We start from the raw sequence: 17,201 nt of genomic DNA on the forward strand, positions 1-17,201 counted from the left end.
AGACTGCGTTGTCTTCTACATTCCTGGAAATGGAAAAAAGAACACATTGACACCTGTGTGTCAGACCCACCATACTTGCTCCGGACACCGCGAGAGGGCTGTACAGGCAATGATCACACGCACGGCACAGCAGACACACCAGGAACCGCGGTGTTGGCCGTCGAATGGCGCTAGATGCGCAGCATTTGTGCACCGCCGCCGTCAGTGTCAGCCAGTTTGCCGTGGCATACGGAGCTCCATCGCAGTCTTTAACACTGGTAGCATGCCGCGACAGCGTAGACGTGAACCGTATATGCAGTTGACGGACTTCGAGCGAGGGCGTATGGTGGGCATGCGGGAGGCCGGGTGGACGTACCGCCGAATTGCTCAACACGTGGGGCGTGAGGTCTCCACAGTACATCGATGTTGTCGCCAGTGGTCGGCGGAAGGTGCACGTGCCCGTCGACCTGGGACCGGACCGTAGCGACGCACGGATGCACGCCAAGACCGTAGGATCCTGCGCAGTGCCGTAGGGGACCGCACCGCCACTTCGCAGCAAATTAGGGACACTGTTGCTCCTGGGGTATCGGCGAGGACCATTCGCAACCGTCTCCATGAAGCTGGGCTACGGTCCCGCAGACCGTTAGGCCGTCTTCTGCTCACGCCCCAACATCGTGCAGCCCGCCTCCAGTGGTGTCGCGACAGGCGTGAATGGAGGGACAAATGGAGACGTGTCGTCTTCAGCGATGAGAGTCGCTTCTGCCTTGGTGCCAATGATGGTCGTATGCGTGTTTGGCGCCGTGCAGGTGAGCGCCACAATCAGGACTGCATACGACCAAGGCACACAGGGCCAACACCCGGCATCATGGTGTGGGGAGCGATCTCCTACACTGGCCGTACACCTCTGGTGATCGGCGAGGGGACACTGAATAGTGCACGGTACATCCAAACCGTCATCGAACCCATCGTTCTACCATTCCTAGACCGGCAAGGGAACTTACTGTTCCAACAGGACAATGCACGTCCGCATGTATCCCGTGCCACCCAACGTGCTCTAGAAGGTGTAAGTCAACTACCCTGACCAGCAAGATCTTGAGATCTGTCCCCTATTGAGCATGTTTGGGACTGGATGAAGCGTCGTCTCACGCGGTCTGCACGTCCAGCACGAACGCTGGTCCAACTGAGGCGCCAGGTGGAAATGGCATGGCAAGCCGTTCCACAGGACTACATCCAGCATCTCTACGATCGTCTCCATGGGAGAATAGCAGCCTGCATTGCTGCGAAAGGTACTAGTGCCGACATTGTGCATGCTCTGTTGCCTGTGTCTATGTGCCTGTGGTTCTGTCAGTGTGATCATGTGATGTATCTGACCCCAAGAATTTGTCAATAAAGTTTCCCCTTCCTGGGACAATGAATTCACGGTGTTCTTATTTCAATTTCCAGGAGTGTATATCTTTCACATCACTTGCAGCGCCATCTGTTGTTGAAAATTGTAACTACTGTAGTTTCGTAAGTTTGTCCGCCTGAAAATGTACAGTTGTCCCAAACAAATTGCAACAAACGGTGTATTTCTATCGCTGCTCGTTTAGTTTTTATTGCCGTTTCAAATATACCGGTCATTTTTGAAACACCCTGTACATACAACGAATCATGGCCTTGTCGTTCCGCAAATAGACACTGAAATTTAGTTTTGTTAACGAATATGCTCGACCGAAGGCTTACGAGATCGAACGTTATTTACGGGACGAGTTGAAAATCGAACCTGACTTCTAGTTGGAATACTCTTATCTATAGTCAGCAGCGTGGTCTATGTCAAGCTCATCAATGAAGCGGCATGTGACTAACTACTACTTCGACACCGACAAGGACTTCCTTTCTGTCATTCGGACGGGAATGTTGGAGCGGTAACAGTTGAACACGCCGGCATGGGCCTCCGAACGATCCGCGTCTTTGAGCTTCCATTCGAAGTGCCAGAAGAATTGGTGACAGACGCCCTGCGTCCTTACGGAACGGTCCTATCCCAAGTGGCTGAACAATGGGCGAGTTTCAAGACGTATCCTGTCCTCAATGGCGTCAGACAAATACGGATCGAACTCCGAAAACACGTCCCGTCATACTTGTTCATCGCCGGGCGATTGTAGGGCGATTGTCATTTACGACGGACAACCAAGGACGTGCTCTGGATTTGGGAAGGAGGGACACATACGTTCTGAGTGTGCTCAACGAAGGTTATTACAGCTGCCACGGAATGATCCACCCCTCACGCCGCATCCGACTGTTCTCCCCATGACTTACGTTGCCGCATTACGCGATGAAGTGGGCCGCGAGACAGACGCGTACCAGAACACACAGACAGCGGCGGATAGTGGGGAGCCACAGAAAGACGACGTTGCGCTGGACCGCCTGCAGCAGACACAGGATGCCCTCTCTTCGGTTCCGCCTGCGGCCCCTTCAGATAAGGCACTTGGAGACGTCGATAATACGACGGCGCACGATTCCGACGCCCCCCACGAACAACTGGAGACCATGCTGACCTCTGATTCCGAGGCCCGGCAACGTAAACAGCGATCACCAAAACGCCGGAAGAAGCGCCGCCTCACGGTGGAGAACGACCACTCTGATCTAGCAGACAATTTTGAGAAGTTTACGGGTACAGAACAGACGACCATGGTTACAGAAGAACTGCCTAGCGTGAATGCAACGGTGGCCAGCGGGACGGCGGTACGGCCTACCGCTGATGACGCTCCAGACACAGCGAAGGAGCTCGATAGACGACAACAGGCTACTGAGGAGGCTACGGCGCCTGCACCGCGCGACAACGATGGGACACTAGGGGACTGGTCAGAAGAGCCACCCCCGTGGGGAACAGTTGATGCCGGAGGAACTCCTCCTACGCACTCTCCCGGTGTAAGACCAGCAGAGTGCACGGAATAATGGCAGACCATATGAGGGGACGGCAGGGGACGTTAGTCCGACAGCAGCCTATGTACGGCAAAATTAGCGACCGTAAGGTACCCTATCTACGTTGACCGCCATGCAACAAGCTTATCGGATAGGGTCTGTTAACATCAATAGCATTGGGACGCCGGTAAAAATCAACATGCTCAGTGACACGATAAAGGCTGCGGATTTAGACATAGCACTATTACAAGAATTTCGGGTACTTCCCCCCTCGGACTTTTACGGTTACGACATTTACTGTTCCCCGTGTGACGAGAGAGGCGTTGGCACAGCTATACTATTAAAGAAAGGGATATGTGCAGACGAAGTAGAGTATTTGCCTTCTGCCCGTGGTACGGCCGTGACCATAGGTGGAATACGTTTGATCTACATATACGCACCGTCAGGCTCGGATAAGAGAAGGGACAGAGCAGATTTTTACGCCCATGAGGTTACACCGTTGTTCCAGGGACCATACGATGGTTGCATACTCTGCGGAGATTTTAACTGTGTACTCGACAGAAAGGACCAACAACCTAACTATACTACTAGCCAAGAACTTAGGGAGCTGATCAAAGGGATGGAATTAGTCGACACATGGGACCTGAAGAATCGCAACCAACCAGGATATACATTTTTTACTAGCCACTCCGCCGGCCGTTTGGACCGTATCTACGTTTCAAGGGCGTTAGCAATGTCGATGGTGGACGCAGAAATACGGCCGACAGCGTTTATAGACCATGAGGCATATATTTGTATCGTTAACCTTGATAGACAGCAGGTGTGGAGACGGAGGGGTAATTGGAAGATGAACGCCTCCCACCTGCGAGATGCAGAATGCCGACGCATTGTGGAGGACGCGTGGCATGGCTGCCTCCGTCGACGAAATTCTTTCGGTTCTGTCCTGCAGTGGTGGATCGAGTGCGCGAAGCCAGCTTTACGGAGGACGTTAATAGGTTGCGGGAAGAGTGTTTCTCAATGGCAGCGCACGACCACTGAGTTTTACTTTACGGCCCTCCGGGAACTGTTAGCTCAATCACCTACACCAGAACGCCAGACGGCCGTCCACCGAGTTACGGCGAAGCTGGTACAACTTGCGGCGCAGAGGATGCCAGGTACGATGACACGCGCGAGGTCGCAGGATTTCCTGCCCAACGAGGTTCCCTCGATGCATTATGTGATACAGGAAAGACGAAGAAGACGCAGGAATTTAATACATGAGATCGATCTCGGCAGTGTCCGTCGTTTTACAACACAAAGGGGCATAGCACAGGCGTTCACCGATCATTTTAGCAGATTCTATGCGAGCAACGGGGAGGGTCAGAGGGAGCTGTGGAACTACCTGGAAGAGATCCCAAACGCGACGAGTGTGAACGGGGAAGCGGACGGGTTATCTGAAATTACGTGTGAAGAGCTGGAGGAAGCGATTACACGAGGTGCTTGCAACAAGTCTCCAGGTCCAGACGGACTCCCGTTGGAATTTTACCGTGCCTTTGTGACCATTATGACACCGATGTGGCTATGTGTCTTTAATGAGCTTCTGCAGCAAGAAGTACCGGTTCACATTCAATTCACGGAAGGGCTCATGAAACCGATACCGAAGCCCCGTGGTGGCAAACGGCCTTGTAATTATCGCCTCTTGACCCTCCTTAATAGTGACTACAAGATCTTCATGAGCATCCTGGGAAGTCGTATCAAAAAGTCGCTGGAGAATCGAATACATGCCGATCAGACTTGTCTTAGCGGCATTAGTAATATCTACACACTCTTGGGAGACTGTCGTGACGTCGTCGCCCTCGCGGCTGCATGTCGCCTCCGGGTGGCGATGGTTGCAGTAGATTTCTATCATGCTTTTGACCGCGTGGATCATGTGTACCTCGCGGCGGTAATGAACAGGATGGGTGTCTCGCCATTATTGACCAATGATGTACTGCGGCTGTTGCACGGCGCCAGATCAGCGATGGTGGTCAACGGAGGGAGAACTGAGTATTTTAAGATCTTAAAATCAGTGAGACAGGGTTGCCCCTCGTCGATTCTCCTTTATGCGATCGCCTTAGAACCGTGCCTCGCAGGCCTTCGCCGCCGTCTTACCGGGATCTCCCTACGGCATTTATCATTCAAATGCAGAGCATACGCGGATGATATTGTATTCCTCGTACGGAATTAGAGGGAGACACAAACAGCACTGGATTGGCTACAGACGTGTGGGATGGCAGCTGGAAGTGTGGTCAACTACCGAAAATCACAATTCATTCATGTGGGGCGTGGACTAGAACCAGGAACGGAAGGACCCTTACCTGCGGTGGAAACCCTGCGCTGTTTGGGTATCACCTTTCATAAGGAGACAGCGAGAACGGCTGCTGGCAACTACCGAAGACAGTTACTCAGAGTCCGCACGGCAGTACGACTGAAAGCCCTACGGTCGATGGATATGCTGCAGCGAGTGTTACTCGTCAACCTTTATCTCGCGCCCATGATGTGCCACCTGACACACCTTCTCCCCTTGACGCGCACGATGTCTATGAGGATTCAAGCGGCTTTTGGGTACTATCTGTGCCTGGGACAACTCTTTAAGGTACAGTACAACACGCGTACCCTCCCAGCGCTAGAGGGGTGGGGGCGTTGGTTTAGTGAACGTGCACGAGAAGGCACGTGCCATGTTTATTAATACTATGCTCAAACGGTGGCGCAACAGGAATCACTCGCTTACGGGGACGATCATCGAAAAACTCGTACCAACACCGCATCTTCCCCTGGTCAGTGTCGGCCATATATCGCCCCCTTTAACGTATTTGGGCACGTTCATCGTGGAACACAGTTACGTTCGAGAGCGTTTACCGACGACCCGACAGTCAACTTCGAAGGACGTGTACCATCTGCTTCTTCGACAGATCGCCCGCAATAGGGTGGAACGCAAACATCCAGCTGTTATTTGGCACGTGGTGTGGCGCACGGTCCACCACCCCCACCTACCTACATCAGTCAGATCAACATGGTACATTTTCGTGAACCGAAAATACCCTACAAATGATAAAATGTACGCAATACATTTGGCGGATTCGCCCTTGTGTCAGCCATGCGGCGTGCTGGATACGGACGACCATCGGCTGGTCTTCGGCGATGCATTCGCTGTCTGGACTCTCTCAAGAAACATAATAGCGTTCATGAGGCGCACTATCTATACAGCAGTCTGTTCTGATATTTTTTCCAGAGGAAACCTATTTTCCACGTCATAAGACGAACGCAGTGGCGTGGATCACAGGCATGACGGTCCATTACATCTATATACACACACGTACGAACTTACTGAATGTCCTGGATTACTAGCAATACTTGCAAGATGGACACACAAAACTATTACGGCCACAAAAGTACAAGGATTGGTATGCCAATTTCCTAGTAACCGTTTTTGCGGACCCGCCATATACTTGGGGTGTGCCGGGTGCGCAAAGATGAGCGGCGGTGCTTTCGTTGTGAAGCCGACCAAACAATGTGATCGACTAAGAACACTATGCGAGTATGCGACCTACGAAAAACACAGGCTTGAATAGTTAGCAAATGGATGTACTTCAAATTTTGTTTTCATATCCATAAATACTTTTCTTTAGGGTGCCGGAGGTGGCCCCACTTTGATTTTGTTGTTATTTCATGCTGCATGGTAGGACGGCAGCGAGGTTCCTTCCAGGACAGTTATCATGTGTCAGGACGTACTATGTTTATTTTGTGAGTAATAAAGGTTTCTGTTTCTCCTACCTTCCTTCATATAAAATAAATAAATAAATAAAAACCCCTCACTCCCAACAAAAAAAAGAAGTTGGTAGAGCACTTGCCCGCGAAAGGCAAAGGTCCCGAGTTCGAGTCTCGGTCTGACACACAGTTTTAATCTGCCAGAAAGTTTCTATAATTTCTTATTAATTTTTAATTCATTTTTGTCAGCAAAGATTATTGTAATAAACAGGGATAAATGTAGACTACTGTTTCATTTCTTTGTTAGAGGAACACCCTGCATGCTATGTCGTGTGACTTACAACATCCTGGTCTCACGAATGCTAGGGCCACCGTGCCATGTCATTCTGACAGCCACAGGGGTACGTCGAAGGCTCAGCCATAACCTCACAATGCGTTGGTCAACGTACATGAGGAATGGGTGGAGGAGATACCAACAGATTAACGACGTTCTTGACACAACGTCGAGCACACCCTATAAGCTTTATGTCGTATCATCAATATTTGCCTTATTTGAACGACACGTGAGATACCTCGACAATGAGTGAAGCTATGCCCAAAGGAAATGCATGATTGTTTTTTAGTGTAGTTGTCTATCTGTTTCACATGTATGAGCACCCTACCATTTGAAAATTACGAACTGCATCCACGGTGGCTGCTTCCAAAAGGACTGCCATGTTGATACCATAGCCTCACAAATTTTCTCCCTCTTCCATCTTATACAAACTGACTCTAAATTTCTGTTTATCCACCTGTTTTCATTTTAAATGGTGGCTACAAACTAAGAATGACAAAGTATAATTCAAATACCATGCCAAATGAAAGCGTGTCGTCATACTGGTCGATATCATGATTTCCTCATTCTTTTATTAATAATAAGAGATGAAATCCTGACGCAGCTATTCGTAACACGAGGTGCAAAATAGCAGTGTGTGGAACCATATTTTGGCGGCCTCTGCAATGTTATTTCAGAGGAATGCTTCTGCCGAGATGAAGGCACTGCTTAGAAAATGTGAGGGATAGTTGGCCACTCTTGGAATAGGCAGTCCAGACATGGACAAGGAAATAATACTTGCCTTTAATATGTTTTTCAAGCATGTTCCCATAAGAAACTGGACGACAAATATTGTTTCCTTTCTGTCATCAGCTGAGACAGACAATCAATTAGGAGAAAGCCAAATAATGTGCTCATAAGGGAAATTACATCACCAAATAAATGACAAGACGAGCCTGTAAGTAAGAGTGGCACCACGGCCGCCTAGATTATTGTGGGTCAGTGGTGGTACAGTGCTCTTCGACGACCGTTCTTCCCTCCGCTGGTGACCAGTGGCATCATTGCATAATATGTGTGAACAGAGTAAGCGTCGCTGGATCTGTGTTAAGATACTAATGGTTTCCACTTGGCCACTTCCATATATTTCGGTAACTCGCAACTAAGCTATATTCGTGCCTAGAAACTTGTGATAACTATAAAATCTGTTAGAGCCAACTGGCCGTGTTTAGCGATGCAACATAGTATTTTCAATCTGTCGTCATAAAAATATGCATTTAGTGCAGCAGCTTAGCACTGCCTCTGCTGAAGTCATGAGTAGCAGCAGCAACAAATATCTTACACATTGTGGTAATGTACTCTAATGCTTGCTGGAGTAATTGTGACTAATGAGGTCAAGTTCAATTTGATACGATCAGTGGCTTTAGTGACACCGATTACGAGTGTACCAGAAAGGTGTGACATTGCAAGTCTGTACTACGCCATCAGGACCCCATCAAAGAATAGCATGCTGCTCCATAGAGTTGGTCAACTCAGTATGTGGGTGGATGAGATTCATAGCATCTGACTGTCAATCAGCCTAATACATGTAGACATGGTGGACTCAGAAAGCAAATATGCCAGTTTGAAGTTGTCCATTGAAAACATTTTATTTTCATGCCTGAAGAAGAGACACCACATATATAATTAAGGCGATGATGGCCAATGGTCTCTTCAGTGTAGATGCACACCGAGCTCGAACTCTTACAGGAATTGGCGAGATGCTAGGAGTAATGAGGCTAAGGATTCAGGGCACTACGTCAGTAATGTCTGGTATAAGAAGAGAATTGGGGTCTGACAGGAAGCATGCTACGAAAATACACGCAGCTGTGGTGACCACCATATCCAGATGGCGTAGAGGTCAGCGGATCTACCTATGCAAGCAGCAGACCCGAATTTGAATCCCAAACTGGCACACGTTTTCACCTTGTCCTATTGATATAAATGAATATCAATGTATTTCATCCCTTTGTGTCTCCATTCATAGTGGCTGCAGGATCAAAATGGTGTCTGTTCTTTCGGATATGTCCAAGAGAACAGACCCCATATATATGCTGTATTCTTGTTTTCACTACTCAGGCACTGATGTCCATCCTTAGTGTCCATTGCTGTTCAAAAATATCACATCTGACTGCTGAATGAACAGTACGCTGTTCTCTAAAGGATTCACTTCAGGTCTCCTGACATCCCATAGCTGCTAAACACACCCTATATAGTCACTGTTTCACTGCCTCTTGCTTTCCATTTCCCCTTGCCAGGTTACTGGTGACCTGAAGCAGTGCTACCATCTGCTGAACGCCGAGGTTTGATCCTGCATAGCGTCTGCACCACCACCTAAAGGGAGAGGGAACCCACAGTTAGCCCTCTAGTCTAACCCATCCACTTACGGAGTGTGGAGAAGCTGGAGTATCCATTGAGGCAAATCGTTCATTATGCTGGGTCTTACGTATCTTCTCTACCATTATGCCACCCTCTTTGAGGAAGCCACTGGCAATTCAGGCGGGGCTTCAGAGGTACCCATAGATAGAATAACTTTACCCACAACCACCACAGTTCTTTCTGGAGTTGTGACTTTATAATCAACAGATATTTCAAGCTTCTGATAAGGCCCCTGGTGTTATGCAACAAGTTTCTTTGCTTTCGTTCCAGAATATAGCTGTTGGGCAATATTATCAAAAAAAAAAGGGTTCAAATGGCACTGAACACTATGGGACTCAACTGCTGTGTTAATCAGTCCCCTAGAACTTAGAACTACTTAAACCTAACTAACCTAAGGACACCACACACATCCATGCCCGAGGCAGGATTCGAACCTGCGACCGTAGCAGTCGCACGGCTCCGGACTGCGCGCCTAGAACCGCGAGACCACCGCGGCCGGCGCAATATTATCCATTACATGTCATTGTACTCAAGCAGCTTGGAATTATGTTTTTGCATGCCTTCTTCACCCCCTGGGGCTTTTGTATTTGCTTTGTGAAACTGACACTATATACCCCTCAAGTTTTAGGAACATTACATACTGCTGAAATATCATAACCACGGTGTGGTGCACCAACCACATTCAGTCAGAAACACACAAAGTAGAAAGTGGATTACAAGAAAGCTAAGTGCGCATGTTAAAGAGTTACTAAACAAAACACAGACGTTGCAGGTTGCGAGGCGAGCCAGACAGGCGAGGTGAGGAAATAGTTGACACAGCAGCACTTAAGTAAAAGATGGCAGAAGCTTTCCACACCATCAACCATATAAGTTTTTAGTAGTCATGCTGCAAGGCATAGCAAATCTCAAGCAAGCACAGCCCATGAGTATGTAAATATCTAGCCATTTTTGTACTGAAATCATCTTGGTTTAGTATCGCAGCACTCTCATCACAGGGTGCGACACTTAAGGCGCCATCTGGAACGCTGTACAGGGTCTACTGTCGACCCCACTCCAGGGTAGCCCACCGATAGACACGAGATGTCATCCATGCCACCGTGGAGCCAGATCATGCCTGGAACATTGAACGTCAGCCACAGTTCTTCTACAGTGGCTCATGGTCATCCCATGACTCACTAGTGCCAGTCAGCCAGTGTTGGACCCGTCAACCAAGCTTGTCCATCCTGAACTGAATGCTACCACACTACCACTGCTTGTAGTGAATCAGGGCAGAGAGCTGTAATAAAGTAATCTGAAAATCATAAAACAATCTCTATGACTCCAGCTATCTCCATTGGTGTTAGAATACTGTCACCTTTTACATAGCCTACGATACGCTGAGTGTAGAAAATTAATTTTTGGTTGAGGAGTTTAGTTATGTAAAAGAAACTTGACTGCCATGAATTTTGTAAGGTGAATATTGTTACAAATGAAGTGTCATAAGTAATGGGAGTCGTTATGGGCTAGTATCTGTTAGGTGTACACGTTATAATTTAGAAGATTATTCAGCACCGAGAGCAGAATAAGTATCAGTGGTATGTGTCATATGTAACCGCTACTGGCTTATGGCTAGTCAGTGCTGAGAACGAAGTGGTTAGTGATTAGATATAAGAACTAGGTTAATGTGTTTTATTTCATGTGTCCTGTGATTCTTTGTGTTTCAAAATGAGTGTCAGGAAGGACAAGGCTTCTTCAGAGTCAGAACTGTAGGTAGTTCACATGTTACTGGAAGAGATAGGTTCAAATGGTTCAAATGGCTCTGAGCACTACGCGACATAACTTCTGAGGTCATCAGTCGCCTATAACTTAGAACTACTTAAACCTAATTAATCTAAGGACAACACACACATCCGTGCCCGAGGCAGGATTCGAACCTGCAACCGTAGCTGTCGCGCAGTTACAGACTGTAGCACCTAGAACCGCTCGGCCACTCCGGCCGGCAGGCAGTACAGAGTTCCTTGGTCTAGTGGAGTATCGATTTGTCAGCCTCAATTCTAGTTGCTCCTTTATCTGGTAAATCAGCTGAGAATGTACAAGCATTTGCAGAAGGTCTAAAGAATTTGGCAGAGACAGAAGGGTATTGTGACGTGAAATTTTTAAGGGCTGCAAAATTGAGATGAACAAGTGACCTACCGAGCGAGGTGGCGCAGTGGTTAAACACAGGACTCGCATTCGGGAGGACGACGGTTCAATCCCGCGTCCAGCCATCCTGATTTAGCTTTTCCGTGATTTCCCTAAATCGCTCCAGGCAAATGCCGGGATGGTTCCTTTCAAAGGGCACGGCCGACTTCCTTCCCGGTCCTTCCCTAATCCGATGAGACCGATGACCTCGCTGTCTGGTCTCCTTCCCCACAACAACCTAACCCAACAAGTGACCTATAGTCTCTCCCGGTAGGATCAGATGCTACAGAGCTGTATGCAGATGTGGATTGTGCAGTCAGAGGAGTAGTAGAAAAGAGGAATTGCGGGATATTGTTGAGAACAGAGATAATCTCATGGGGGCTAGAAAGTTTGAGGAACTGAAGAAGGGGATGGTCCAGAAATACACGAAGGAGAATCGTGCCAGACACACTAGGAAGCATTTGGGAATGGTAACGAAGAATCACGCGGAATCAGTGGAAGAATTTGCAGACAGAATAGGGAAGATCAATGATTTTACTTCTGAGTTTGAACGAAATTCTTTGGTGACTGAGTTGGTTTTACTGGAGGCTGAGCAGATTTTTGACACATTTTTAAGAGGGTTGCCTTCAGAGATTTCCCTGCTGCGCAGTTTCCACGGCCGAAACTGTAATTCTGAATTTTTTTTATTACACTAATTTCAAGATTAATGAACTTTAATCTTCTCTGATTGAGTCCTCTCTGAATGCATTAAGAGTCTCCTTAAATATTTAAATGAAGCACGTTGTTGCACTTACGCTCAACTGCTGTAAATTATGCTTTTGAATGTTTCGTTGTCATAACTCCGAAAGCTTTTTAAATAAAACTAAGGTTATTAATATTCCACATTTTTATTTTTCATGTCCACATTTTTTCAGTCACCTGAATCAGCAGGGCTACGAGTTGTAGCGTTTAACATGCCGGTGTGTAACTGAGATTCGTAGGAAGAATCTTATGGAAATGTGACTCATCCACGAAGGAGGTGAATTACACGGCGCTTGTTAGACCGATCCATGAGTATTGTTCATCAGTATGCGATCATTACCAGATGTAACTGACAGATGAGATAGGGAAGATCCAATGAAGAGTGGCGTATTTTGTCACGGGATTCTTTAGTCGGTGCGAAAGAGTTACAGAGATGATCAACAAACTCCAGTGAAAGACGTTACAAGAAGTGGATTACGGAGACGTTTACTATTGACATTTGGAGGGAGCACTTGGCGGGAAGAGTTGGGCAACATATTTATTCCTCCCACGTACAACTCGCGAAATAACCACGACGAGAAATTTCGAGAATTTTGAGCTAATGCAGAGGTTTGCTGACAATTGCGTGTAGAACAGGGAAGGGGGGATCAGTTAGTGGTACCACAAGTATCTTCCGCCACACAACATTAGGTGGCTTGCGTAGTATTATGTAGATGTATGTCAACGTTATTTCGTAAAAAATCACAGTGGAACAACATATCTAAATCAAATGTCCACGACATTCCAAAATGCTTCGAAGAGGAGGAACCTGTGTGCAAAATACATCTTGAATCTTGAACAACAATAATAACGCTAGGACGCCTGCCGCAACTTGATTGAAATGTAAAAATCAGACAATTTATTTCTGGAAATAATTGTCACAGATAAGGAAACTTGGTCTAATCAATAAGAACTTAAATCAAAACAATAAAGTGCAGAAATTCTCATGAAGGGTCAGCGTTTCGATGATGTAACTCACATTCTACCCAAAGTGACGCGCGAATTGAACAATATCCCAAATATGGACTTTTCTTAGAATTTCACATAGTTGTATAAACGTTATGTGGAATGTACTCAAGTGAGGGGAGACTATGTAGAACATCTGAAGCATTAAAACCATCATCTTAATTTTTCTATATTTTTTATTATTCCAGTCACGAAACTTTTAAGGTTCATGGGTTACGTTTCCGAGCGGTCTAAGGCTCTGCAATCATGGACTGTGCGGCTGGTCCCGGCGGAGGTTCGAGTCCTCCCTAGGGCATGGGTGTGCGTGTTTGTCCTTAGGATAATTTAAGTTAAGCAGTGTGTAAGCTTAGGGACTGATGATCTTAGCAGTTAAGTCCCATAAGATTTCACACACATTTGAACATTTGGCAACGTTTCGAAATACCATGATTCAACGATGCCACCGTTCTGAGTAAAATTAACGAATATTTGTACAAAATATCCTCTAAATAAATGAGGTAGTAATATTTTAGTCTCTGATCAGAAACATTTCCTTATTTCTACCTGAAATAACTCACTAAATACTGATGTTTCAAAAGGCGAATAATTCAGGTAACACGTGAAAACACCTTCCACTTCTCTAGATTGCGTGCGAAGGAATTCGATCCATGGGAATTACAGCAGTCCTTTATTTTTACTGTGTTTAACAAATATCAGTATTCCATTAATTCAGTGAGCCTACTGGTAGGAAATGGTAACAGCTGGTATTTCACAGTCAAATATTTATAACTTGCTAATGAATTTTCCGAGATTTGTGGCAGTGGTCCATGAAACTTTATTGTTTCTAACATTTCGTTCAGAGCTACACTGGACATCTTCATAGGTGCTCTTGGTCCTTTGAGTCGACACGGCGGTCACACGAGCATCTCTGGAAGTGTACAAAGCAGCTCTCGACGATATTTCAGGAGTAAAAACCAGAGTAATGGACGAGCATTATAAACCCGTAAGAGTCATAAGCAACTAAGGAAGCAGGTCGTGTAATGTGCGATCAGACATTCATTATCACTGGTTTCAAAATATACTATGTTGCTCTTCATAGTATGAATAGCGAACGGATCATTCTTCTACAACGTGGTAGAACACCACAAATGACTGCTTACTTGAAATATGATTCACTTTCTTCTGTGGTTTGTGAATGACTGGTTGCTGCGACATTTAGACCATCCGTGTCTCATTGCTTCAGATGAGGCGTAGTTCCGCCTTGCCGGGTATGAGAACTAACAGAACAGTTCTCCGTTTCATTAAATGGACTAACTCATTTTGTGGCAGACCAGTACGAGGGTGGGCTAAGAAGCAATGCGTCCGAACATTTGTGTGAAAAGATCTTAAAGATTTTTGAATAAAAACGAAAGTGATTAACAGTCTAGATTTTTATTCTACATGTATATGTACTTTTCTAAAAATAGTAACCCTGGTGACGATTATACTTCTCCCATCGAGAGACCAAATTGCTTATACGGTCATTGCAGAAGGTCTGACTTTGCTGACGGAGCCACAATCTGACTTCTGCTTGCCCCTCTTCTTCAATACCAAAGTGAAGTCTTCGAAGAAACTCGGATGGGGCCAAGTATGGAGGGGACTGTGTGGAAGATGAGTCACGACAGAGAGCTCAAGACGTCGTATTATTGCAGATGTCGCAGCGCTTGTGTGTGGCCTGGCACTGTCATGTTGAACGAGAAGGTGCTCCATGTGTTTACTAACTCTCCGATTTCGGTACTCGATTAAAGCACGCTGTTACTCACAACAGGTCAGAGTTCTCTAGCGGTAGACGGCTGCAAAAATGTAGACATAAATAATAAGGATGTTGAATGTTAATAACGGTTTTTTGTGTAAAAGCTTTAGAAGTTCACATAAAATATTCGGAGGCATTACACTTCATCACGCCCTCGTAGATAGTTTCCAAGCTAATATCATTTTTACTACATGCTGGACGCCATCAGAAGAACAAAAGAAGCTGCCTTCGTGATTTCTGTACGTTTCATGAGTACCTTAGCACTGCCAAATGGTATCGTATTAATGGTTTGCTAACTAATGTGGAACAATTGTCCACAGTACTTTACCATCGCTCTTTCACACACTTCACTTTGGAAGAGGAAGACATCGTTTCAAATTTCGTCGTATAGCAGAAAAGCGCTTCACCGCTAAATATGCTTTCCTATTTACAACGTCATATGCAAAATTAAGTGAGGAAAGAACAATGTGTAAGAAAAAAGGATAAATACGAGTAAACATACACACGTCAAAAAATTTTGCATCACCCCCGTTCCCAGAACTCCTGAAGACAGACGTTGACTGTGGATACTGTATCACAGACACAGTCCCTTTCACTGTTCAGGTATATCACTAGCCCCGCCCAAAGATGTAAACAATCAAGCACGAGGAGCGCCTAATAGACGGAGGGGTTCCGAAAGCCGATCAGTTGCAGTCATTTCACCAGGAAGGCGGTACACGGCTCGTGTTATCTGTAGGTCAACCATGCCTAGACGGTTAATACCGCGGTTCGATCGCGTCCGCATTGTTACTTCGGCCTTCGACAAGGAAAGTGTCCAGGAGCCCTGGAGTGAACCAAAGCGATGTTGTTCGGACATGGAGGAGATACAAACAGCCAGGAACTGTCGATGACATGCCTCGCTCAGGCTGCCCAAGGGTTACTATTGCAGTGTATGACCGCTAACTACGGATTTTGGCTCGTAGGAAGCATAACAGCAATTTCACCATGTTGAATAACTCTTTTCGTGCAGCCACAGGACGTCGTCTTACGACTCAAACTATATGCAGTAGGCTGCGTGATGCGCAATTTCACTCCCGACGTCCATGACGAGGTCCATCTTTGCAATCACGACACCATGCAGCGCTGTACAGACGGGTCCAATAACATGCCGAATGGGCTGCTCAGGACTGGCATCACGTTCTCTTCACCGATGAGTGTCGCACATGGCTTCAACCAGACAATCTTCGGAGACGCGTTTGGTGGCAACGTTTTAGATACAGTAACCAGCGTGTGCAGCAAGGTGGAGGTTCCCTGCTGTTTTGGGGTGACATTATGTGGGGCCGACGTACACCGCTGGTGGTCATGGAAGGCGCCGTAACGCCTGTACGATACGTGAATGCCATCCTCCGACAGATAGCGCAACCATATTGGCAGCATATTGGCGAAGCATTCGTCTTCATGGACAACAATTCGCGCCCCTATCGTGCAGATGACTTCCTTCAGGATAACGACATCGCTCGACTAGAGTGGCCAGCATGTTCTCCAGACATGAACCCTATCGAGCATGCCTGGGATATATTAAAAAGGGCTGTTTATGGACGACATGACCCACCAATCACTCTGAGGGATCTACGCCGAATCGCCGTTGAGGAGTGAGGCAATCTGGACCAACAGTGCCTTCATGAACTTGTGGATAGTGTTTCACGACGAATACAGGCATCCATCAGTGCAAAGGGCGTGTTACTGGGTATTAGAGGTACCGGTGTGTACAGCAATCTGGATCACGAGCTCTGATGGTCTCGCTGTGTGGTGAAACAACATGCAATGTGTGGTTTTCATGAGCAGTAAATAGGGCGGAAATGAGGAAATGATTTTTATGTTGATCTCTATTCCAATTTTCTGTACAGGTTCCGAAACTCTCGGAACCGAGGTGATGTGAAACTTTTTGATGTGCGTATCTTTTCGGGACGTTAACGGGAGTTAAAACATCAACCCTTTACTTGAAGCCTCGGGCCTTTACAATAGGTGTTTCATTTGAAATATCTGTGCGTGTACAGCGACTGTGAACGAGAGGATATTAAGCACTTGAAACTGACACGAAAATTCTGTGCGTGAAGCGTAGTAGCTTTTAATGTCTTGACGTGTCAAGAAAGGCGACATCTTATCGCAGAGCTATAAAGATAGCCACTCACACTTCAAGTTACCGCCTTT

This window comes from Schistocerca gregaria, chromosome X, assembly GCF_023897955.1.
Source record: "Schistocerca gregaria isolate iqSchGreg1 chromosome X, iqSchGreg1.2, whole genome shotgun sequence".
NCBI classification, from domain to species: domain Eukaryota; kingdom Metazoa; phylum Arthropoda; class Insecta; order Orthoptera; family Acrididae; genus Schistocerca; species Schistocerca gregaria.